Here is a 25,846-nt window from a genome sequence, read left to right as displayed (position 1 = left end):
GATACAGACTAACATAGCTACCACTCTGAAACCTACTCCTCTCTAGGTAGCTTACCCTGACCCTGATCACTAATTGTAATTGAGTCCATATCAGGATCTACTGGGTGATAACTGCTAGGTCACAGGCAAGGCTGAGCCTGACTCCCCTTAAAGGACCAGCCAGCCTGTGACAGGTACCAACATGTTTATAAATAATATGTCAGCACCCAGGAGACACTTTGTTTATTTTTATATCTACAAAATTAGAAGTAAGCAAAGCAGTGCCAAAAACTGACTGAGGTGCTGCACAGTTCTGCTTGGGGCTGATAATTATTTGACGGCATAAGACAAGGCCGATCTGAGGCTTTTGGGAGAAAAAATAAGTGATTCCACCAACATTCACAGAGTCAGTAACCTTCACATTTCCTTGCAGTTAGATCTGTTCAGCCAGGGGAAGTGACAGGCATGCCATGTTTTTTACAAAGATTGTAAATTCGACAGAGCGAGAGCATATATTTGTATACTATATATTCTGTGAAATGTCGAGCATATTTGGGGGCACTACAGAATAAACTATAATTATTATTATTATAATGAAAATGCTGTGCTCTGCATGACATGGGCTTTGAAGTCTGGACAAGGAGAGTGCAGCTGGCAGGACAAAACAGACTTTAAAAATTACATCAAACAGCTACGCGACAGGGAGTAGTTTTAAAAGGCATCAGCCATGAAAGAATTGGGCAGCTGAGCAGCCTGCTTCAAGATTACACTGCTAGAGAGCATTGTTTTAGAAAGCTTTCAGTTTGTTTTTCAGATTTGCTTACAAAGAGCAGATGCTTTAAATTACTGGATGCTATTTATTCAGTTAATGTATTGCAGGTGGTAGTAGCTCAGCAGATTTTGAAGGAAGTGGGTCTGCAAAAAGTAAAATAACCTTCTTTTCTCTGGTACGCTATTCTCTTCGGTAGATATTGTCCTATCAGAAATATTATTAAAAGATTCTAGGTAAATGTAGAAATTCATTGTATCACACACTTCTATATTATATAGAGTTACTTTGCATGACACTTTATCAATATATAAGAAAGTAACGTGACTGCCCAAAGGAACTTACACTCTAATTTAGACAGACAAAGCAATGGCTAATAACAGATCAGGGCGGGAATTGAGTAATGATGTGGAGGAGGCTGCAATGACCAGGCTGTGGACAGTAAGGCCTACTGGTTTGAGCCAAGGGTCAAAACCAAAAATAGTGCAGTGCCAAGCCGGAAGTCAGAGCCAGAGAGAGGGGTAAGGCAGAGGAGCAGGGACCTGGAGCAGGGCAGAACAACATGAAGTAGGAGTAGATTGGAGTCTGGAATAGGGGGACAGGAACCAGGAGCAGGCAGGAATGCCAGGCTTAGGAGTCAGGTAAGTAGAAGGGGACCATAGTAGCAGCCAGCCAGGGATTCGTCTTGTTGCTCAGGCAACTTCCTGTTACTTCCTGGTTTCTATCGAGTCCCTCAGCTGATTGGGCTGGATGTTTCCCTAAATGTGGAGCTCTGGGGGCTGGATCCTTTGCAAGCTAACCCTTCTCCAGATCCTTCCCTGATTACTCAGAAGAGCTGCTGGGTGGTGTAAGCACTGCCTTGGGGTCAAGGTCTATGATCCCTCATATCAGCAAACCATGCCATACCACCTCTAGTCACAAAAAGGTGACCCTAAACACCATCTTTGGGTTTTTTTTCATACACAGGATTAATGGGAGTGTGCTCTGTAATCAGAAACCGGAATCAGATGCATTTACTACGCATCCTTCCCATAAGACTTGGAGAATCGTGTTACTTGTATGTGAGAGCCAGATTTTCAGAAGTATGTAGTCACTTAGCAGTACTGCCAACCTCAGATGTTCAAAACCATGAGTCAGGCCCCCCAGAAATCATGAGATTGGCTTTAAAATCGTGAAATTATGTAAAATTAATTTATTTTTATTTGCCTTCTGTTTTTTCGGTCTTTAGGGTGCACTGGAGTCACATTTTGAAGCTGACTCCACAGCCACTCAGGCTAGAAACTTACTTTTTCTTTAAGAATGAAGGCTGAAATCATCCTATATCCACTTGACTGACTCCAGGACCTAGGGCTTTAAGGAAAATTATAATTGTCATGAGACTCATAACAAAATCATGAGAGTTGGCAACACTGACATAGAGATGCAGATAGGTGCTTATCTGGACTTACAAAAGTGCCTAAACAGGGTAGGCGCTGAATCTCATTGGGCAGCACTATAATCTACTACAGATTTAACATGAGAGCTAAAATCTACATTAAAAACAATGTATCAATTAATTTAGGCTTAAATAAAGACTGGGAGTGGATGGGTCATTACACAAAGTAAAACTATTTCCCCATGTTTATTCCCCCCCCTCCACACACACACACTGTTCCTCAGATGTTCTTGTCAACTGCTGGAAATGGCCAACCTTGATTATCACTACAAAAGGTTCCCCCCCTTGTCCCCTGCTCTCCTGCTGGTAATAGCTCACCTTACCTGATCACTCTCGTTACAGTGTGTATGGTAACACCCATTGTTTCATGTTCTCTGTGTATATAAATCTCCCCACTGTATTTTCTACTGAATGCATCCTATGTAGCTCATGAAAGCTTATGCTCAAATAAATTTGTTAGTCTCAAAGATGCCAAAAGTCCTCCTTTTCTTTTTGCAGATACAGACTAACATGGCTGCTACTCTGAAATGTATCCAATGGTTCTAGATTCCAAGGGCTAGTGGAAAACTTAGAAAGCTGTTGTTCCTTATCTCAGTCTCCAATAATAGCCACATAGATGTTTCAGCTGTCATGTGAATTGAAATTTATATCAAACAATATGACTTCTAATAATCAATTCCAATCTTTTCCCACGGTATCAACAATGTGGTATGAAAACTTATGTTGCAGCCCTCAGTAGCCAGAAGAAAAGGAGTACTTGTGGCACCTTAGAGACTAACCAATTTATTTGAGCATAAGCTTTCGTGAGCTACAGATCACTTCATCGGATGCATACTGTGGAAAGTGTAGAAGATCTTTTTATATACACACAAAGCATGAAAAAATAGCTCCTCCCACTCCACTCGCCTGCTGCTAATAGCTTCTCTAAAGTGATCACTCTCCTTACAATGTGTATGATAATCAAGTAGGGCCATTTCCACCACAAATCCAGGTTTTCTCACCCCCCCCCCCCGGCACACACACACAAACCCACTCTCCTGCTGGTAATAGCTTATCTAAAGTGACCACTCTCCTTACAATGTGTATGATAATCAAGGTGGGCCATTTCCACCACAAATCCAGGGTTTAACAAGAACGTCTGGGGGAGGAGGGAGGGGGGGGAAACAAGGAGAAATAGGTTACCTTGCATAATGACTTAGCCACTCCCAGACTCTATTCAAGCCTAAGTTAATTGTATCCAATTTTCAAATGAATTCCAATTCAACAGTTTCTCGCTGGAGTCTGGATTTGAAGTTTTTTTGTTATAATATTGCAACTTTCATGTCTGTAATTGCGTGACCAGAGAGATTGAAGTGTTCTCCGACTGGTTTATGAATGTTATAATTCTTGACATCTGTTTTGTGTCCATTTATTCTTTTACGTAGAGACTGTCCAGTTTGACCAATGTACATGGCAGAGGGGCATTGCTGGCACATGATGGCATATATCATATTGGTGGATGTGCAGGTGAACGAGCCTCTGATAGTGTGGCTGATGTTAATAGGCCCTGTGATGGTGTCCCCTGAATAGCTATGTGGGCACAGTTGGCAATGGGCTTTGTTGCAAGGATAGGTTCCTGGGTTAGTGGTTCTGTTGTGTGGTATGTGGTTGCTGGTGAGTATTTGCTTCAGGTTGGGGGGCTGTCTGTAGGCAAGGACTGGCCTGTCTCACAAGATTTGTGAGAGTGTTGGGTCATCCTTCAGGATAGGTTGTAGATCCTTAATAATGCGTTGGAGGGGTTTTAGTTGGGTAGGTGTTTGTCTCTGTCTGAGGGGTTGGAGCAAATGCGGTTGTATCGCAGAGCTTGGCTGTAGACGATGGATCGTGTGGTGTGGTCAGGGTGAAAGCTGGAGGCATGTAGGTAGGAATAGCGGTCAGTAGGTTTCCAGTATAGGGTGGTGTTTATGTGACCATCGTTTATTAGCACTGTAGTGTCCAGGAAGTGGATCTCTTATGTGGACTGGACCAGGCTGAGGTTGGTGGTGGGATGGAAATTGTTGAAATCATGGTGGAATTCCTCAAGGGCTTCTTTTCCATGGGTCCAGATGATGAAGATGTCATCAATATAGCGCAAGTAGAGTAGGGGCATTAGGGGACGAGAGCTGAGGAAGCGTTGTTCTAAGTCAGCCATAAAAATGTTGGCATACTGTGGGGCCATGCGGGTACCCATAGCAGTGCCGCTGATCTGAAGGTATACATTGTCCCCAAATGTAAAATAGTTATGGGTAAGGACAAAGTCACAAAGTTCAGCCACCAGGTTAGCCGTGACATTATCGGGGATAGTGTTCTTGACGGCTTGTAGTCCATCTTTGTGTGGAATGTTGGTGTAGAGGGCTTCTACATCCATAGTGGCCAGGATGGTGTTATCAGGAAGATCACCGATGGATTGAAGTTTCCTCAGGAAGTCAGTGGTGTCTCGAAGGTAGCTGGGAGTGCTGGTAGCGTAGGGTCTGCGGAGGGAGTCTACATAGCCAGACAATCCTGCTGTCAGCGTGCCAATGCCTGAGATGATGGGGCGCCCAGGATTTCCAGGTTTATGGATCTTGGGTAGTAGATAGAATATCGCAGGTTGGGATTCCAGGGGTGTGTCTGTGTGGATTTGATCTTGTGCTTTTTCAGGGAGTTTCTTGAGCAAATGCTGTAGTTTCTTTTGGTAACTCTCAGTGGGATCATAGGGTAATGGCTTGTAGAAAGTGGTGTTGGAGAGCTGATGAGCAGCCTCTTGTTCATATTCCGACCTATTCATGATGACAACAGCACCTCCTTTGTCAGCCTTTATCAGCCACACTATCAGAGGCTCGTTCACCTGCACATCCACCAATGTGATATATGCCATCATGTGCCAGCAATGCCCCTCTGCCATGTACATTGGTCAAACTGGACAGTCTCTACGTAAAAGAATAAATGGACACAAATCAGATGTCAAGAATTATAACATTCATAAACCAGTCGGAGAACTCTTCAATCTCTCTGGTCACGCGATTACAGACATGAAAGTTGTGATATTACAACAAAAAAACTTCAAATCCAGACTTCAGCGAGAAACTGTTGAATTGGAATTCATTTGAAAATTGGATACAATTAACTTAGGCTTGAATAGAGTCTGGGAGTGGCTAAGTCATTATGCAAGGTAACCTATTTCTCCTTGTTTTTTCCTACCATGCCCCCCCCCCCCCCGACGTTCTTGTTAAACCCTGGATTTGTGGTGGAAATGGCCCACCTTGATTATCATACACATTGTAAGGAGAGTGGTCACTTTAGATAAGCTATTACCAGCAGGAGAGTGGGTTTGTGTGTGTGTGTGCGGGGGTGGGGGGGTGTGAGAAAACCTGGATTTGTGGTGGAAATGGCCCAACTTGATTATCATACACATTGAAAGGAGAGTGATCACTTTAGATAAGCTATTAGCGGCAGGAGAGTGGGGTGGGAGGAGGTATTTTTTCATGCTTTGTGTGTATATAAAAAGATCTTCTACACTTTCCACAGTATGCATCCAATGAAGTGAGCTGTAGCTCACGAAAGCTCATGCTCAAATAAATTGGTTAGTCTCTAAGGTGCCACAAGTACTCCTTTTCTTTTTGCAAATACAGACTAACATGGCTGTTACTCTGAAAAGTAGCCAGAAGGTGTCAGACTTGCATTTCTTACTATCTAGAGCTAATGAAAACATTTCCCAAAGTAAATTGCCCACTTACTTAGAAATTATCAACTTGCCTATTTTGTTTAAAATAATAGGATTCAGGAAACAGTGAATCAGAAAATACTGTTCAGAAAGAGACAATGGCACTATCATATTATTTATGGATGCTTCTACAACTTAAATGCCTAAGCTGTTCTCCATGTTTTAAAACTTCTTTCCATACTGAAGTTGATACTGCTATTATTTTAAAATATCCAGGTCTTTCCCTGGGAAACGGTTTCTGCTAAGGACATTTCACAGTTTAGATTACTGCAAAGGATTTTTCTCTTTCTTCATCAGTTTGTATAAGTTCCTACTGTGATTTAGTAATAGTATGTATAATTTATACAGATATGTATCTCATGCAAAAATGTTACCTTGTCTTTGGGGATTCATTCATATGCTTTTAATTATATTTTAAATGAAATCTAAGTGGTTTGAAGAATGCAGAACTACATGAGTTGACATTTTTTCATAGTAAATTTCTATTAAAATCTTGTGAGTCAGGGCAATGTAACTTTTACTTAAAAAAAAAAGTGTGGTTGTATGCAGTTTTGTAGCTGTGTTTGGTCCAGGATATTAGAGAGACAAGGTGGGTGAGGTAATATCTTTTATTGGACCAGCTTCAATTGGTGACGGCTTGTCAATAAATTGATCCAATAAAATATATTACCTCACCCACCTTGTCTGTATAATTGTGGTCTTGTCACTTCTCAACATAATCCTTGCAGGCTAGATGGTGTGATTTGCTCCAAGTGCATCATGAAGGGCAGTATGAAGCAGCAGTCCCCAGGGGGAGCACTAGAATGCCTCTGCTTCATATCTGCTGCTATGCCTCTTTATGGGTGCAAGTTACTCCTTACCATGTGGCCTACCAATTTATTGGGAGAAAGACATGTAAAGGAGTGAAACCAAGTCCCTGCCTCCTCCTTTACCCCATTTTAGGCTGCCAGAGCAGCATGATGGGAATGGAATGAGGATGAGGATCTAGCCTCTGGTTTTAGATCTGGTGTATGTTTGGGTCGCTTAGTAATGTTTTTTATGCCATGCATTTAGAAGTCCTGATTTGTTCTGCCAGGTGTTCTTTATATTTCTTACTCCTTATTTACCCTGGGCTAAAATCCACCTTCAGTTGCAACTACACAACCCTATTACTGTCAGTAGAGCTATGAGGGTGTAACCAAGAGCAGAACATGGCTCACAGCCTCCATGAGTTGTTCCAGTGCATCAATTCTGTCCTTGAAAGTGAGTCTCAAGAAAACATGTCCTTTCAGTTGGTTTCGAGGGAGATGTGCATTTTGTGGCTTTTCTGGGTAAAAACATTATTTCTGTTTTTTAAATCTGTAATTTTGCTAATAAAGTTCTTGGGTTGAGATTTCCCTTTAGGCATTTTCAAAGGAGGTAGCAAAGAATCAGATAATCAAGAAAGTCTGTGTGTATGTCTGTAAATAAAAATGCTATTTTAAGGAGTTTTATCCAGGATAATTAGGTAGGTGCTCCCATGAGACCTACTCTCTCTTTTCCCCATGCTAGAAAGGCCTCTTTCCCATCTTCCTCCCCACAAGATCTATTTTTGAGCTCAAGAGATGCAAAGCAGCACCTTAAACACTAGTCCTCTCTTACCCATCACAAACAGCTAAACAGATGACTTTTGAGTTTTGAAAAAACATTTACTCTTGGGCTAAGACCATATATGTTAACTGAAGCATGGCCTAAAAGACTGCAAATATAGTATTAACCTCACTTTTTAAGCATCCTACCTAGACTATACTGCTTTTTCATCAATATACGGCCAATATGAGCAGATTTTTAATATTCATAAATAAGCAGTCAAAGATAATAATGACCTGAAAGCAACTGAGCTCCCAGGCATAGCTGTTCTAAAGACTTTAAACTATGGACTTGATTTTTTGAGTGGTGCTGTGCACTTGCAGCCTCAGTTAACTTTATTGGAAAGTTGTGGGTGCTCAGCACCTCTGTAAATCAGGATCAATACTGTTTTGGATCCCACCATATTAAACAACTTAATCAGAAGCTGTATCAAGGGATTTGAATGGCCTCAGGATAATCTATGAGGCTGGAAAGCTCAAAAAAGCAGCAAAACAAATTAAATGACAAACAGACCTAGCTGCACTTGCAGCCTCAGTTAACTTTATTGGAAAGTTGTGAGTGCTCAGCACCTCTGTAAATCAGGATCAATACTGTTTTGGATCCCACCATATTAAACAACTTAATCAGAAGCTGTATCAAGGGATTTGAACGGCCTCAGGATAATCTATGAGGCTGGAAAGCTTAAAAAAGCAGCAAAACAAATTAAATGACAAACAGACCTAGCTGCACTCAATGCCTGTTCTCCTAAAAAATACCTGAGCCAGGCAGGCTGCTAACCCACTTGACCAGCACATGGAGGAAAGTCATTCAAATGCCGTTTACTGATGTCTGCAATAGTACCAGTAACTCTATATAGCAATTCTCTCAAGAGCTACAAAATTTAAATACATATTTCTGATCTCCCTGCATACGTTTCAACACTGACAGTTGAACTGATGCAATGGAAATTGATCACCACTCTTGTTTTCTGAATGAAATGCATGATGACACATTGACTTTTGGATGGAAAACAGGCTCAGAAAATTGAATATACAGATAATCGGGATCCCTGATCATTCTGAGGAAAAGTATGTGGTTCACTTGAACACCTCTTTAGAACAGAAGACCATAGCAGATTTATTAAAATAACACAGAATGCTAATAAGCCTATCTAGTAACTGCTACCAGCCAGGGCCTCTCTTCCACATTCAGAAGACTTGAAATGTGGGAGAAATGGCAGAGATCAAATCCTCCTAGACGTCACCTCATCTACGGCAGTCCCTTCTTACCAGACCATGGCTTCAAAACAGTTGTTTTGACATCACAACCAAGGACAGTATACCAACTGTAAATCATCTACAAATTTTAGACACATCCTCCTTTGGAAACCACTTATCTTTATTTTATAATACATGGACAGAAATTTCTTTGGACAGCTGAGTGCGCAAGAGGAAGAAGACTATGTTATCCAGTTCTCTTCTCTCCCCTTCCCCAACCCACATTCCCTGTCCTTTTTCAGGAACTTGCCCTATGAGGCTGTATTAATACAGCCTCTACAGTCTCTTTTGAATTGGGGAGCAATAGAGGAAGTTCCTTACCAACACAGGATAGGCTTCTATTCCCACAAATTCCTGATTCCCAAAAAGAAAGGTGATCTTTGACCTATTCTAGACCTAAGAAAGTTGAACAGATTTATCAAGACAATCAAGTTCAGGATGGTCACAACTGCATCTATTATCCCTTCTTTGGAGATGGTGGATTGGTATGCTGCCTTGATCTGCAGGACACATGCTTCCATGTGGCAATCCATCCTGGCCACAGAAAGTAACTGTAATTCATGGTAGGCAATGTGCACCACCAGTATGCTGTATTGCCTTTTGTCCTATCCTCTGCCCTCAGTGTGGTTACTAAATGTATTCCAGGAGTAGCTCATGTATGCCATTCAGGGATTTAAATATTTCCTTACCTAGACAATTGGCTGGTTCGGGGAAGATCAAAGTCCCACATCCAAAACATCCCAATCATCACACATCTCTTTCCTCGTCTGTCTAAAATTAAATATAGACAGATTGATATTACAAACAAGACAAAGAATAAATGTCATGCGGCGGATATAGACTCTACAACTGCCCTGGCTTATCTTCTGACAGATAGATTCCAGTCCATAGTCTCTCTGTCCAAAACCCATAAGCCCAATCCAAGGACAACTGTGCACTTGTGTCTGCAGCTGTTAGGACACATGCCCTTGTGCACATATGTAACTCAGAATGCCAGATTTCACTTCAGGTGTCTTCAGGTCTGGTTCCACATGGTGTATTGTCCAAACAGCATTCTATGGACATGCTCACTTGTGTGCCTGCCCCAGTGCTTCAGTCTCTGAACTGGTGGATGGCTTCTCAAAATATATGCAAGGAGGCACCCTTCCTGCCACCACAATCAGTTATGACCCTGGTAACAGATGCCTCTACCACAGTTGGGGAACCCACCTGGGTCAACCTCAGGCACTTTGGAAGCCCCAGGAGGTTTCATTCCATCTAAACGTACTGTAGTTTTGAGCCATTCTAAAAGCTTGTGAGACATTCATTTCCACCATCAGGAACCAGATGGTTCAAACACTCACCACCAACAATATGTTTTATCTGAACAAGCAGGAAGGTGCGAGGTTGAATCAGTTTTGGCAAGAAGTCATCCACCTGTAGATTTTCTGCATAGAGAACAATGCTTTGCTAAAGAGGTTTCACCTCCCAGGGGTGAAGAATTCTACTGCAGATTCTCTGAGCAGGAACTTCGTAGACCATCATAAGTGATGTGCGCGCGCACACACGCACGCGCACACCCACACTCTCTCTCTCTCTCCACCAGATCTTTCATCAGTTGGGTTACCCTGTAATAGACCTCTTTGCAACCAACCTGACCAACAAATACAGGAAATTTTGCTCCAGAGCAGGTCACAGACTGGATTTTTTTAACAGATGCTTTCCTCCTCTGTTGGTCAGGTCTTCTGATGTATGCCTTTCCACCTGTCCCTCTAATTTTGAGGTAGTTGAGGAAGCTAAAAAGAGACAAAGCAACTTTAATCCTCAGATCCCCAGCCTGGCCAAGGCAGTACTGGTACCCCAGCCTACATCAATTGTGAGGGTGCAGTCAGCCTAAATCTCTACAAAACATCTGCCAGCAGATGGGTTTTCTATCTTTTTTGCATCCCTTGGTACCTAATTTTTGAAGGGCCTCATTCATATATACCCTCCTGTCTCCAGTCCAGTACCCCCTTGGTATCTGAATATAGTTTTGTTCTGTTTAATAGGTTCCCCCTTCAAATCTTTATCAGTAACTTCCTTATCACTGGTTTCAGAGTAACAGCCGTGTTAGTCTGTATTCGCAAAAAGAAAAGGAGTACTTGTGGCACCTTAGAGACTTCATCAGATGCATACTGTGGAAACTGCAGAAGACATTATATAGACAGAGACCATGAAACAATGGATTTGTGCTGGAAATGGCCCAACTTGATTATCATACACATTGTAAGGAGAGTGATCACTTTAAATAAGCTATTAGCAGCAGGAGAGTAGGGTGGGAGGAGGTATTGTTTCATGGTCTCTGTGTATATAATGTCTTCTGCAGTTTCCACAGTATGCATCCGATGAAGTGAGCTGTAGCTCACGAAAGCTTATGCTCAAATAAATTGGTTAGTCTCTAAGGTGCCACAAGTACTCCTTTTCTTTTTCCTTATCACTGCTATCAAAACAGCATTTCTGGTAGCAATTAAAGATGCGTGAATGGTGTCCACTCTCCAGGCACTGGTAGCTGACCCATATTTCATGACATTTCAGAAAAACAATTTATTTCTGAGGCCACACCCTAAGTTCATGCCTAAAATTGTGTCTGCATTCCACCTCAATCAGACCATTCATTTTCTGGAGTTTTTTTCCAAAACCTCATTCTAAAATAGCTGAAAAGAAGCTTCACACTTTATCAGGGGCGGATTTAGAGTTAGTGGTGCCCTGTGCGCAGCTTCATTTTCGCCCCCAGCCCCGCAGCCAAGAAAAAGAACGTTCTCTCTTATCTCCCCCCACCCTCCCGTTTTTCATTCTTTTTTTCTTCAACCTCCTCCTATATTATAAGTAATGGGAAGTAAATGAAAATAAAGTGAGGTACCTTGATTGGGGCAGGAGGTTGGAGTGCAGGAGAGGGTGCGGGGGGGTGGGCTCTGGGAGACAGTTTGGGTGTGGGGTCTGGGCTGGGGCAGGGGTGTGGGAGGAGGGGGGAGGGGTGTGGGCTCTGGGAGGAAGTTTTGGTATGAGATGCAGGCAGGGGGTTGGGGAGGGGGCGGGGGGCAGCACTTACCTCGGGTGGCACGGCTCCCAAAGTGACCGGCACATCCCCCCCTCCAGTAGCAGCTCCTAGGCAGAGCGGGGGGCAGGGCAGGGGGTCTCCGTGCGCCGCTGCCCACAGGTGCCATCCCTGCACGTCCCATTGGCCACAGTTCCCAGCTAATGGGAGCTGTGGAGTCAGCACTCGGGGCGGGGGCAGCACACGGAGACATGCATGCCCCCCAGGCCGCAGGAACATGCCGGCTACTTCCGGGAGTGAAGTGGTGTGGAGGGAAGGAGGCAGAGCAGGCAGGGAGCTGCCTTAGCCCTGCTGCTGGCACATCTCTGTGTGCCCCTTGCGGGGAGGGGAGCAGCAGGTCTCAGTGCTGGCTGCTTCTGGGAGCAGCATGGGGCCACCAGCCACGGCATGCAGGCAGCCTAACTGCCTAAGCACTCAGCGCTGCTGGCCAGGACTTGGGGGCAGGTTCTCCTGCATTTTGGGGCCCCCCCTGTCATTGGGGGCCCCGTGCCATCGCACAGTTTGTTTCATGGTAAATCCACTCCTGCACTTTAGATATTCGGAGGGCTCAGTTCTTTTACCAGGACTGCACAAAGTCTTTCAGGTCATCTCCTAGACTTTTTGTAGCCTTCTGTGAAAGGATTAAAGAGCAACTGGTTACAGCCCAGTGTATATCATACTAGATTTCTGACTATATCAAACTCTGCTATTCTCTAGCAAAGGTTTCTCCTCCTCTGGGAATAACAGCCCATTCCATTAGGACTCATTCCACTTCCTCAGCATTGAGTAACATACCAATAGTAGACATTTGTAAAGCAGCAACTTAGTTGTCTGTATGTACCTTTTCCTGATGCAACACTATCACTATCAAGCTCCTGGGATGATGCCAACTTCAGTGGGTCAGAGCTGCAGCCTGAAGTCCTACTATCTGTAAGAAAATTTCTGGTGAATCTCCTACAGTGGAATGTGTATATATACAATCATTCAAAGGAGAAAAACCTGTACAGGAGAAACTTGTACTGTAACTATTGTTCTTCGACATGTCATGCACATATACATTCCATGACTCTCCCACCTTCCCCACTATTTCAAGCATTAATTAGGTGGCGGTCATGCCCCTTTTATGCCCTTGACTCAGTGCATGAGGATGGCAGGGGTGCATGCACCACATAATGGTACTCCTGGCAAAAAGTCTTCAACTCCAGTGTATTGAGCACACACCTTCAATGGAATGTATACATGCACATTGTAAAGAACAACAGTTTTGTACAGATAAGTAACCATTTTTGCTGTCCTTTTAGTTTTTAAAATCAATTTACTCCTACCTCTGAATTCTTTGCTTCAGATGTAGCATATCCAGGTGAAAATCTCAAAGCAGCATTTTAGTATTATTTTGGATCAACAAGTGGCACAAAAGAAAAATAGTTCCATAAAGCACAGGTCTTGTTTTAGGTCCTCTCCCCTTTTGTTACCTAGACTCTCAAACTGTGCAGATGCAGGAGTCCATTTGCACAGAGCTTTTTGAAAGATCAGGGGGCGAAGAAGGAACCTACAACTAAACTGTGTTGTAATACAGTGGGAACAACTTCCTAAAATTCCACTTTGCTTTAAACTATTTCTTCCATTGATTGGTTATAGTAAACCAAAGTCTATAGCTGTTACATAAAATTAAACCCTGACCAAAAACAGATTAAACTCTTAAATATACACATTTTCTTTCCCCTTTGAATCATTGGTATCATTCCATTATTTCCCCTGGGTGAAGATCATCTTCAATAGATGTATCAAAGTGAATAAGGGTTATGCCATTTGACCTTCTCCTGGACAAAAATGATGAGTTTAAAACAGTGCAAAAATAAGAAAAAGCAACACTCACCTACATAGAAATGTATTATATTTAATTTGGGTTTAGTATGAGCCCCCACACTTCATATGATTTTTTATTTTTGACTCAAATTTCTCTTCAAAATAAACAAAGCCAATTATTCCACCACTACACCGATGTAGACCTGGTTACAACCCACAAACCCAAAGACGAATAACCATTAAAACTCTGACCTGGAGGGGATATGGGTAGTTAAATGGGATTTTCAAAAGCACCCAGCATGGGCTTACCTGCACTCTCCATGAAGTTAATGGTAAAACTCCCACTGACTTCAATAGGAGTACATTTAGCTCAAGACTCAGGACTTCTGAAAATCCCACCCAGAATATTTAACACTACTAACATCGCTTTATAAACTCTAAACTGCCTCTGACAAATAGGGCTTGGCTTTACACTTTCTGGCCTTATTTGGGGGATTATTATTATAATATTTAGTGAAAATACTGTGCTTGGTGCTTATAAGACATAAGATTTGCTCCAAAGTATTTACAGTCTAACATCTCTACTGTATGGAATATGACACGTGCAAACTGTTACACTCAGTACAAAAACAAGAGCCAGAAAAGAACGAATGACAAAGAGCTGCAGGACAGTGGAACCAGAAGTACAATTAAAAAATCAGAGCAGGCTGAAGTGTAAACCTGCGGTCCTCATTCAGGCACAACTTCTACTGACTTCAGGGTAACTATGTACTCTGTGACTCCATAAAACTCTGAAAGACCGAAAACAAAAGCTGGTCAGAAAGCTGAAAGGAAAAATAATGTGACACAGCATTCCGATGTGTTTATGAAGAGACCACACACGTGCACACCTTCAGATGAGTCTGGCTCATTCCACTGCCAATAAAGCATGCAGTGGAAATTTCCACTGCAAGTTATAGCCCATTTCCAGCCTTTAACCCTACACATACTGAAGTTTCACAATTGTTTATGGTAGCTGAAATGTATAACCTTTACTTTAGTAAAGATAAGTATTGTAATCTGTTTTTTTAATCTAATCTAATCTTTCTAGTTTAATCTAAAAAATTACAGTTCTAATGAGAAATCTTTAGCTTTAATAATGTGAGCTAAGTGGCTACTTTTAACTGAAATTATAAATTTATATTTTAAATTAAAGTTACTGTAAGCAGTGCAGATAAAATTGGCAATTCCATCTGTATCAAACATGAATATTTCAAAAAGTGTTTATTAATACATGTAATTATAGTATTTATTTTATTTATAAAAACCATGTACATGCCACAAGCCCTGTATGTTTACATGGCACTTTACAAACATAGGCCCAGTTCCACAGTTGGAAGTATGTGGGGATACAGCTCTGCTTGGGCACAAGGATCTGCTCATGTGGATCAGATTGCGGGATTGCAGCCATTGAGTAAAACACGGTCCCTGCCCCAAAGAGTTTATGATCTAAAATAGATAGGACTATACAAGTCACAGGAAAATGGTTCAGGTAGGGGAAGGTGAAGAGACCAAGACAGGAAGGATTCCTGGGGAAAGTGCCTTTTAAGGAGAAATTTGGAGGAGGAACAGAATAAAAGGACTGTTCTAAAATATAATAGTCAAATCATAAACCCCTCCCTCACCACCTTCATCCAAACTCCTTTCTGCAAAGGACACTAGTAGACCCGGATCCACTGCTGCAGTGGATCTGGGTCCACTAATGTGGCCCCCAAGCCTGCTTAACTGGCACTGGGAGGATCATGTGGTTTTGGCTGAGACGGCATTCTGACTTCTACACTACCTACCCCTTCACTGGTGCCAGTGCAGGGGCCACACAGCTATGGGACTAGGGGATTTGGCTAAGGTGGCATTCCTATGCCCTGTTGATCCCTGGCTAGTGTGTTGTGCCCTGGGAACCACTGACACCAGGCATAATGAAGAACAGCATTCAGTTATGCCAGCACAGAGAGGGTTTAAGATCAGGAGAGTGAAAAGCCATCTTTATATCCCCTCTTCTAATCTGCTCCGCATACTCTACTGCCATAGTCAAGATGTCTGTTGTTTTAATTTTGTTCATCCACTCATTAACATAAGTAGGGGCTGTATTTGGAAATCCCTGTTAATTGAGATGAAACTATGAGTCCAATCCCGATCATCCCTCCAAAATTTTCTCACTTCTCCCCTTTTCTATGACTGTGGACAACACTATCATCCTCCCTGTCACTCAGGCCTGCAATCTATAAGATTGTACTCCTCCCTCTCTCTTGCCCAACACGTCCAGGCCATATCTGTTCTTCCTCCTCAGTATCTCCGAGATATATTCTTTTCTTTCCATTCTTACATCCAAATCTTTTGTTTAGCACCCCCTTAGATCTTGCACTGACTGCTGCAACTGCCTCGTCTTTGGATTCCGAATACCATTGCCTCCCACCATCCATGCAAAATATAGCTGCTAAAATCATCTTTCCTATCCATTGATTTGATCACGACGTTCCCCGTCCTGAATCCCTCCAATGGCTCCCGATCTGTTATGGCATTCCATTCAAGCTTTTTGACACCACCTTCAAAGCTCTTTGTAACTGCCATCCCTTACAAAAAAATGTGGAGAAGTTGATCTGCGACCTCGGGACAGGAGGGACACACTAAGGCATGCCCTAGGATCCAGCGGGCCTGTGGTACTTTTGTGCCCCATACCTTGCAATGGCAACCATACACATCCCTTCCCTCTAGGCAGATGATTCCTGCTTCTAGTGGGAGTAATGTGAGTAAAGAGGTCATGCATGTAGCCATGCTACAGCCAAGTGGAATATGGGCACAAATCAATGCTATTGTTGTAGCGTTTATGACCATTTTGATTAATGGCCAAATGGCAAAATACCAGCATTTGTCCCAAAGGTCTGCTGTAATCTGACTTTTTCTATGATTTGGCTTTGCATACTCAACACTCGCAGGGATGGTTTGTACTGAATGGATAGCTGAGACGGAGTGTGAAGTGGAAAGTTACAGGTATGCTTAGGAGTAAACCTTTCCAAGTACAGGCTGAGGTCAGGCAAACTATGAGCAGTATCCCAACAGTTCTCTCAAACAAGAGCAAACAAAGCTTCAGTCCTTGTAAACTATTTAGAGCTAAGTGAAACTCAGCAGTTTTGGTTGGCAGGGGTTCCAGCTTTGTTCTGACTTCAGTTTGTGTGGGGTTTGCACCCCACTGAGTATTAAAACAAAACCTCAAAGGGAAACTCAGCCAAATTCCTACTCAAAATCATAACTTGGCCAAGGCTCACTCACATCTTGATCCAGGCTTTTTAAGGTTTGAAAATCTGAGCAATCCCTCCTAGTGAAGAGTAGCCCAAAATTTGGGTTTGTAATGAAATACAAAACCAAGTATCAGAGGGGTAGCCGTGTTAGTCTGTATCCACAAAAACAACGAGGAATCTGGTGGCACCTTAGAGACTAACAGATAATCTGTAATTTTCACTCCAGGCATCTGAAGAAGTGGGGTTTTTTACCCAGGAAAGTTTATGCCCAAATAAATTTGTTAGTCACAAAACCAAGTGAACATTGCCTGGTTCAGATTTAATCATGAATGTTTTGAAAAACTCTAAAAATATTATTGTTCCCTCATTTGAAAATAGTGGACCAATATTTGTGGAGTAGAGTCAGCCAGAGCTGCATGCTCTGCCTGATATCACCACCACAGAGCTGAGTCAAATCCTAGGGATAGTCACTAATTTTCTCCCCAAGCCAGGGTGCAGAATTTGGCCCGCTCATGGTCTCTGTATGGAGGGTGTGTTCCTCTGGTCTCGCTAAAGAACAAAGCTCCAAAATTATTCTTTTTATAATTCATCCCAAGGATACTCACTCTTTAAGTACACACAATACCAGTGAATCACAGACACCTCTGGAAAGGGTGGAAGCAAGCAGAGCAGAGGGAAGGAAAGGGATGAAATTTTACCCTGGCTGAAGAAGCACATCTTAGTGGATACTCTGTGAGCCCAAAGACAAATTCCAAACAAAACCTATTGAACTGTTTTGTTCGTTTTGGAAATGTAACAGATAGTTTGATGACAGTTTAATTTTTTTTGTCGGTTCTAATTAAAAGCACTTCCTCATTTTTTCAAGTAGAATTTTGCAGGCACTGGGGGACAAACACATTGGAAAGAATGGGACTCTCATTGCACACTTGCTTCTTTCCTGCATGTCCTGTAAGACCTGTCTAAAACACATTATTATGAATGTCATCTCACACTGACTCAAGCTTAAGATACTCAGGATCTTTAAAAAAGCTGTATATTTCAAAATGTCATAGTCATAGAGTCATAGAATCATAGAATAGCAGGGTTGGAAGGGATCTCAGGAGATCATCTAGTCCAACCCCCTGCTCAAAGCAGGACCAATCCCCATCATCATAATGATACCCATAAACTATCCATCATCATAATGATACTCATATGGGGGCAACCCACCAAATGGGCCCCAACCTGTTCCCTTTGACATTATTAGCAAAACTCACATTGGATTCAGTGGGAACAAGATAAAGCCTTGAATTATAGAAATGTAAGGCTGGAAGGGATCTTGAGAAGTCACCTAGTCCAGCCCCCTGTGCTGTGGAAGGACCAAATTGCATGTCAGGGATGGTGTAGGTTGCTTGTCTAACCTGTTGTTAAAAACCTCCAATGGCAGGTTTCCACATCCTCTGTTGGAAGTCTAGTCCAGAGTTTAACTACCTTTATAGTTAGAAAGTTTTTCCTAATATCTAACCTAAATCTGTGCTGCAGATTAAGCCCATGACTTCTTGTCCTACCTTCAGTGGATATGGAGAACAATTGATCACAGTCCTTCACATATTTGAAGACTGTTATCAGGTCCCCCCTCAGTCTTCTTTTATCAAGACTAAACACGTCCAGTTTTTTAAATCTTTCCTCATAAATCAGGTTTTCTAAACCTTTTCTCATTTTTGTTGCTTTCCTCTGAACTCTCTCTAACTTATCCATATTGCTCCTAAGGTGTGAAGCCCAGAATTGGCTCCAGCTGAGGCCTCACCAGTGCCAAGTACAACATGACAATTACCTCCTGTGTCTTACATACGACACTCCTGCTAATATACCCCAAATTGATATTTGCATTTTTTGCAGTGATCCACTATTACTCCCTGATCCTTTTCAGCAGTACTACCACCTAGCCCGTTAGTCCCCATTTTGTGGTTTGATTGTGCATTTGATTTTGAGCATTTGCTTTTTCCTTCCTAAGTGTAGTATTTTGCACTTGTCTTTATTGAATTTTATCTTGTTGATTTCAAACCAATTCTCTAATTTGTCAAGATTGTTTTGAATTCTAATCCTGTCCTCCAAAGTGCTAAGCAACAAATCCAACCTCACACTAAATGTAAAATAAAATTATACAGTCAATATCTGTTTGTCTGCCTTCAGAAAAGCAGACTTTGATTTCCTCAGGGAACTGCTAGGCAGGATCCCCTGGAGGAATATCATGAAGAGGAAAGGAGACCAGGAGAGCTGGCTGTATTTTATAGAATCCTTATTGAGGTTGCAGGAACAAACCATCCCAATGTGTAGAAAGAATAGTAAATATGGCAGGCGACCAGCTTGGCTTAACAGTGAAATCCTTGCTGATCTTAAACACAAAAAAGAAGCTTACAAGAAGTGGAAGCTTGGACAAATGACCAGGGAGGAGTATAAAAATATTGCTCAGGGGTGCAGGAGTGAAATCAGGAAGGCCAAATCACACTTGGAGTTGCAGCTAGGAAGGGATGTTAAGAGTAACAAGAAGGGTTTCTACAGGTATGTTAGCAACAAGAAGAAGGTCAGGTAAAGTGTGGGCCCCTTACTGAATGGGGGAGGCAAACTAGTGACAGAGAATGTGGAAAAAGCTAATGTACTCAATGCTTTTTTTGCCTCTGTCTTCACGAACAAGGTCAGCTCCCAGACTACTGCACTGGGCAGCACAGTATGGGGAGGAGGTGACCAGCCCTCTGTGGAGAAATAAGTGGTTCAGGATTATTTAGAAAAGCTGGTTGAGCACAAGTCCATGGGGCCAGATGCACTGCATCTGAGGGTGCTAAAGGAGTTGGCAGATGTGATTGCAGAGCCATTGGCCATTATCTTTGAAAACTCATGGTGATCGGGGGAGGTCCCGGATGACTGGACAAAGGCTAATGTAGTGCCCACCTTTTAAAAAGGGAAGAATGAGGATCCAGGGCCAGTCAGCCTCACCTCAGTCCCTGGAAAAATCATGGAGCAGGTTCTCAAGGAATTAATTCTGAAGCACTTAGAGCAGAGGAAAGTGATCAGGAAAAGTCAGCATGGATTCACCAAGGGCAAGTCATGCCTGACTAACCTAATTGCCTTCTGATGAGATAACTGGCTCTGTGGATGAGGGGAAAGTAGTGGACATGTTATTCCTTGACGTTAGAAAAGCTTTTGATATGGTCTCCCACAGTATTCTTGCCAGCAAGTTAAAGAAGTATGGGCTGGATGAATGGACTATAAGGTGGATAGAAAGCTGGCTAGATCATCGGGCTCAACGGTTAGTGAACAATTTCTCCATGTCTAGTTGGCATCTGGTATCAAGCGGAGTGCCCCAAGGATTGGTCCTGAGGCCGGTTTTGTTCAATATCTTCATTAATGATCTGGAGGATGGCGTGGATTGCACCCTCAGCAAGTTTGCAGATGATACTAAACTGGGAGAAGTGGTAGATACGCTGGAGGGTAGGGATAGGCTACAGAGGGACCTAGACAAATTAAAGGATTGGGCCAAAAGAAATCTGGTGAGGTTCAACAAGGACAAGTGCAGAGTCCTGCACTTAAGACGGAAGAATCCCATGCACTGCTACAAACAAGGGACCGAGCAGCTAGGTGGCAGTTCTGCAGAAAAGGACGTAGGGGTTACAGTGAACGAGAAGCTGGATATGAGTCAAAAGTGTGCCCTTGTTGCCAAGAAGGCTAACGGCATTTTGGCTGTATAAATAAGAGTATTGCCAGCAGATTGAGGGATGTGATCATTCCCCTCTATTTGGCATTGGTGAGGCCTCATCTGGAGTATTGTGTCCAGTTTTGGGCCCCAAACTACAAGAATGGTGTGGAAAAATTGGAGAGTCCAGCGGAAGACAACAAAAATGATTAGGGGGCTGGAGCACTTGATTTATGAGGAGAGGCTGAGGGAACTGGGATTATTTAGTCTGCAGAAGAGAAGAATGAGGGGAGATTTGATAGCTTCTTTCAACTACCTGAAAGGGGGTTCCAAAGAGGATGGATCTAGACTGTTCTTAGTGGTAGCAGATGACAGAACAGGGAGTAATGGTCTCAAGTTGCAGTGGGGGAGGTTTAGGTTGGATATTAGGAAAAACTTTTTCACTAGGAGGGTGGTGAAACACTGGAATGGGTTACCTAGGGAGGTGGTGGAATCTCCTTCCTTAGAAGCTTTTAAGGTCAGGCTTGACAAAGCCCTGGCTGGGAAGATTTAGTTGGTGATTGGTCCTGCTTTGAGCAGGGGGTTGGACAAGATGACCTCCTGAGGTTCCTTACAACCCTGATATTCTATGATTCTATCTGTCCAAGTTTTTACACAATGGCATCTGATCACTTTAAAAACAGATATATTAAATTCTGACTTGAAGTCTGTCACTAGACTTGAGTTTTCTCTTCTCTTCCTCTTTCCAACAGAAGGACAATTTTTTCACAAAGTTATTCTATCCGGTGTTCATGTTTGGGGACCTTGGCTATGAAAGTTGAAGGAACTTCTGCCACTGCTGTGTTATGTTGGCACCTTAGAGACTAACCAATTTATTTGAGCATGAGCTTTCGTGAGCTACAGCTCACTTCATCGGATGCATACCGTGGAAACTGCAGAAGACATTATATACACACAGAGACCATGAAACAATACCTCCTCCCACCCCACTGTCCTGCTGGTAATAGCTTATCTAAAGTGATCATCAAATTGGGCCATTTCCAGCACAAATCCAGGTTTTCTCACCCTCCGCCCCCCCCCCCCCCCACAAACTCACTCTCCTGCTGGTAATAGCCCATCCAAAGTGACCACTCTCTTCACAATGTGTATGATAATCAAAGTGGGCCATTTCCAGCACAAATCCAGGTTCTCTCACTCCCTCACCCCCCTCCAAAAACCACACACACAAACTCACTCTCCTGCTGGTAATAGCTTATGGATAACATAATAGCTTATGGATAATAGCACTTTGGATAAGCTATTACCAGCAGGAGAGTGAGTTTGTGTGTGTGGTTTTTGGAGGGGGGTGAGGGAGTGAGAGAACCTGGATTTGTGCTGGAAATGGCCCACTTTGATTATCATACACATTGTGAAGAGAGTGGTCACTTTGGATGGGCTATTACCAGCAGGAGAGTGAGTTTGTGGGGGGGGGGGGGCGGAGGGTGAGAAAACCTGGATTTGTGCTGGAAATGGCCCAATTTGATGATCACTTTAGATAAGCTATTACCAGCAGGACAGTGGGGTGGGAGGAGGTATTGTTTCATGGTCTCTGTGTGTATATAATGTCTTCTGCAGTTTCCACGGTATGCATCCGATGAAGTGAGCTGTAGCTCACGAAAGCTCATGCTCAAATAAATTGGTTAGTCTCTAAGGTGCCACAAGTACTCCTTTTCTTTTTGCGAAGACAGACTAACACGGCTGTTACTCTGAAACCTGTGTTATGTTGCTAAATTATTATTGAGGCTGCTTAAAAGAGCTGCTGTGCTGCATTTGCTAGACTCCAGGGGACTAGAATCTACATTGCATTACAATGGAAAAATTGTTGAATATTAAGAAATCAATACAAATATCCCAAATGAGACTTAATCAGACTAATGTTCAGTTCATATGCTACTATATCCTCTATGTCTATGGGAAATTATAGCCCATTTTCCTATACTCCATTTTCCTATAATAGCCTATATTGAATGTACAATAACCAGAATGCTCAAATCTCTCTTAGAGAGGATATGGGCAAATAGTAAACCAACTACACATCTTTTGGTTGCATCTAATGTTGGGGTTGTATTAAATCCTAAATCATAGCAAATACATTTCAAGTATCATTTAATACCAATAAAAAGAATGCATATGTAGCTGGTGGAAACCCTGGGCACTAGATTTTTGTGGACCAAGGGTTTGGTGGGATTCAACCAAAAATTAGGCATTGATATGTATAGTGCAATAGTGATAACATCCACAGTTGCATCAGATAGGATTGAAATATATTAGAAGGCATATGAACCCTTGTGCTGCATGACAGAAGATATCCTCTAGCTCAAAGATATCTGTAAAGATATCATTCCATAACTGTCCACCTTGTGTTTTCTTGCACTTTTCCTGAAACATCTGGTTCCTGGCACTGTGAGTCAAGATACTGGACTAGATGAACCTATATCTGATCCAGTATGGCAATTTCAGTGTCCCTATGTTCTAATCAAAAGCCTTATAATTACATTTTGGGAGACATTCCAATAGAACTCACTCATTCTAAAGAAGGATATTTATTCTGAATACTAACAATAGCAAATAAAATGTATATCAATTGGAGTCAGACACAATCTTTTTTTAATTGTCTCAGTTGAAATGGAATATTTGATGAAATTGTTATTGTATTCTGATGTTTTGTCTCAATCCTTCTTAGAAGTGGTCCAGCGGCTTGTTTAATCCCATGATTTGCAGGATAATTCTTGCCTCTAAGCATGATCTAAATCCCAGTGAAGCCAATGGAAAGACACAATTGGCTTTGAACTAGGCCCTGTGAAGAGAAATTGTACAAGAAGATGTTTTCCATGTAATATATTATTCCTAAACAAATAAAAACAATTGTTAAGTGTGTTTCAGTGAAGTCCAGCAATATTATGCTCTTTATAAAAACTGCATGTTTTAAAAAGAATCCCCCAAATTAGAGTGTCATTGACCAGTTACAGAATTCAGTCAGTTCCGCACCACTACATAAATCTTCCTTGGTCACTATTATCCCCGATTTACATTGCCCACCCAACCTTAACTTTGTCCTTAACATTTGGAAAAATAGATGCAGAAGGAGATTACTGGAAATTGATCTCTTGAATAGAAAATAGAATTTTATCGTCTTCTAGCAATTTGTTATTTTGACTTTTGTGTATATTTGCAAGATTAACATTCAGTGGGCAGTGTAAATCAGGTTGGGTGACACTGGGCAGTGAAGGCTTACAGGGATCCCTTAGCCATTCATTTCTAGACAGTCTAAGGTTTTTTGAAAGGTGTAGGATTTTTGTAAAGAAAGTTGAGTATAGCTGGACTCCACTGAAACACATTTTCATTCTTAATTCTTATTTTAGCAAAATATGTTGTGTAGGAATTTGCCTGCTTTTTAATGAGTCCCAGAATTTTTTGAATGGGCTGGCATATAAGGTTCGTGGCAGCCCTGCTTTCACACACCTTATGTGTCACAACAAAGCAAAGACATCTCTCTTGCACAAGAACTAAAAGACGTTTCTCCTCAGCAAGGCCATGAAAGCAAAACAAATGTGGTGTTTCTAGTCCAAGCCATTTTTTAGATATGATGAGCCAAAATAAGTTAAAAATGTTTTTAAAAAGGTACATTTTCAAAACATTATAATATAAAAGCTCTTTTTCTGATTTTTACCTTGCTTCCCAGAAAAGCTCTACTCTGAAACAAAATCAAGTGTGCAAAATTTCAGGAAGTTGAGGAGGAGTTAGTCAATTGGGTCACCTGCTTCATTTTTAACTAGTGCCATTCTTTAGTAAATTCTAATTGTCATTCAGAATTGTTCCATACTTGTTATGGAAAATATTAGTCATACAAATACCAAATACTGATTGTTTTGCATGGATGGGGATTACATTATTGCACTTTTTCTTTCTAAAGAAAAATGTCAGTAAATAAGAAGCTTTATAAAAAACCATTCTGTGTTTATAAATGTAAATATAGAACTACACCCCTTTCCTACCATCAGAAATCCTCAACTCATCTCCATCTTCTTCTTCTTGCCGCTGGCCATATATCCCAATTTAGGCTCATCCTTTACATCCATCCTCTCCTCTTCTGTGCTCTCCCAGCCCACACATTCTTCCTTTCTCAGGGTTCCCCCATGCAGCTCCCCACTTCCAGCTAGTGGGATACTTTCTTCAAATCCTTGGTTGGAAAGGATGTGGTAGTAGAACTAAAGGATGATTTGAGTATCTGTGGGTATGTCTATGCAGCAAAGAAAAATCTGCAACTGGCTTATGCCAGTTGACTCAGGCTTGTGGGGTAGGAGGATCCAACATCTAGGGCTCCAGACTGAGCTTGGAAGTCTATAAGCAATTAAATAGCCTCACAGCCTGAGCTCTGCGAGCCCAAGTCAGTTGGCACAGGCCAGTCACAGGTGTCTAGTTGTTGTACACATACGAGGCCCTCCACTCTGTGGATCAGTACTTGAATATCACGCTGACATTGGAGTGACTGACCTGGAGAAGTACCCCACATGTTGTCTGTCAAGAACTGCTTTATCCAGGGCTCCATTGTCTGCTATGTCCAGCTGCAGGCAGATGAGGTTGATACACAGCTGCTCCAGGATGCTGCTCACAAGGAGGCCATGCAGCAGAAGCAGTGATATTCTTATTTCAGGATTTACTCTTGCCAACCTTTTTGCTATCCCCTACCCTGTTTCATTTCATCTGCTCCCTCTGCTGCAGCTCCTAAAGACTCAACCCTGATCCACAACCTTTTATCTCCCACTCTGTTGATCTCCTTAGACTTGTTGAAGCCACAAGACTTTGACTTTACATTTGTCATTGTCTTCTCTTTGTCTCATTTCCCACAATTAGGTAGCTACCTCAGTATTGTTGGGCTCCTCTTCATTCCTTGTTGCTATTTCCAGCCTCCTCCTCTTCCTGCTCCTTCACCCCCTCTGAAGTCCACTCTGTCTGGCTCTTCTCCCATCTGTCCCCCACATGTGGCTCTATCTACCGTCCTCTTTTCTCCTGTTTCCCTGATTTTGATCATTGGCTCATTTTCCACCTCATCTTGAGTGACTTTGGTTTGTTTTCAGATGAGAGAGAGAAACAGGCAGTTAAATCAGATTTTTTTTTTTAGATTTGGCTGGGAAAGACAGAGAAATTTACTGCCAGGCTGAACTCAAATGTGCCGTGTTTCAGTTTGGATGGGACTTTTACCCTCATGCAAAAATAAGCAATCAAAAGTAGCACT

At 42.2% G+C, this 25,846-nt stretch overlaps 1 pseudogene; it reads left to right on the top strand.

The window, feature by feature from the left end:
• Window positions 1-16,600: 16,600 nt before the first annotated feature.
• Window positions 16,601-25,250, top strand: LOC140911924 (U6 snRNA-associated Sm-like protein LSm2; annotated as a pseudogene).
• Window positions 25,251-25,846: the final 596 nt, after the last annotated feature.

This window comes from Lepidochelys kempii, chromosome 5 (assembly GCF_965140265.1).
Source record: "Lepidochelys kempii isolate rLepKem1 chromosome 5, rLepKem1.hap2, whole genome shotgun sequence".
Lineage (NCBI taxonomy): Eukaryota > Metazoa > Chordata > Testudines > Cheloniidae > Lepidochelys > Lepidochelys kempii.
The sequence above is the reverse complement of the archived record's forward strand: the minus strand, read 5'-3'. Positions and strand labels throughout refer to the sequence as shown.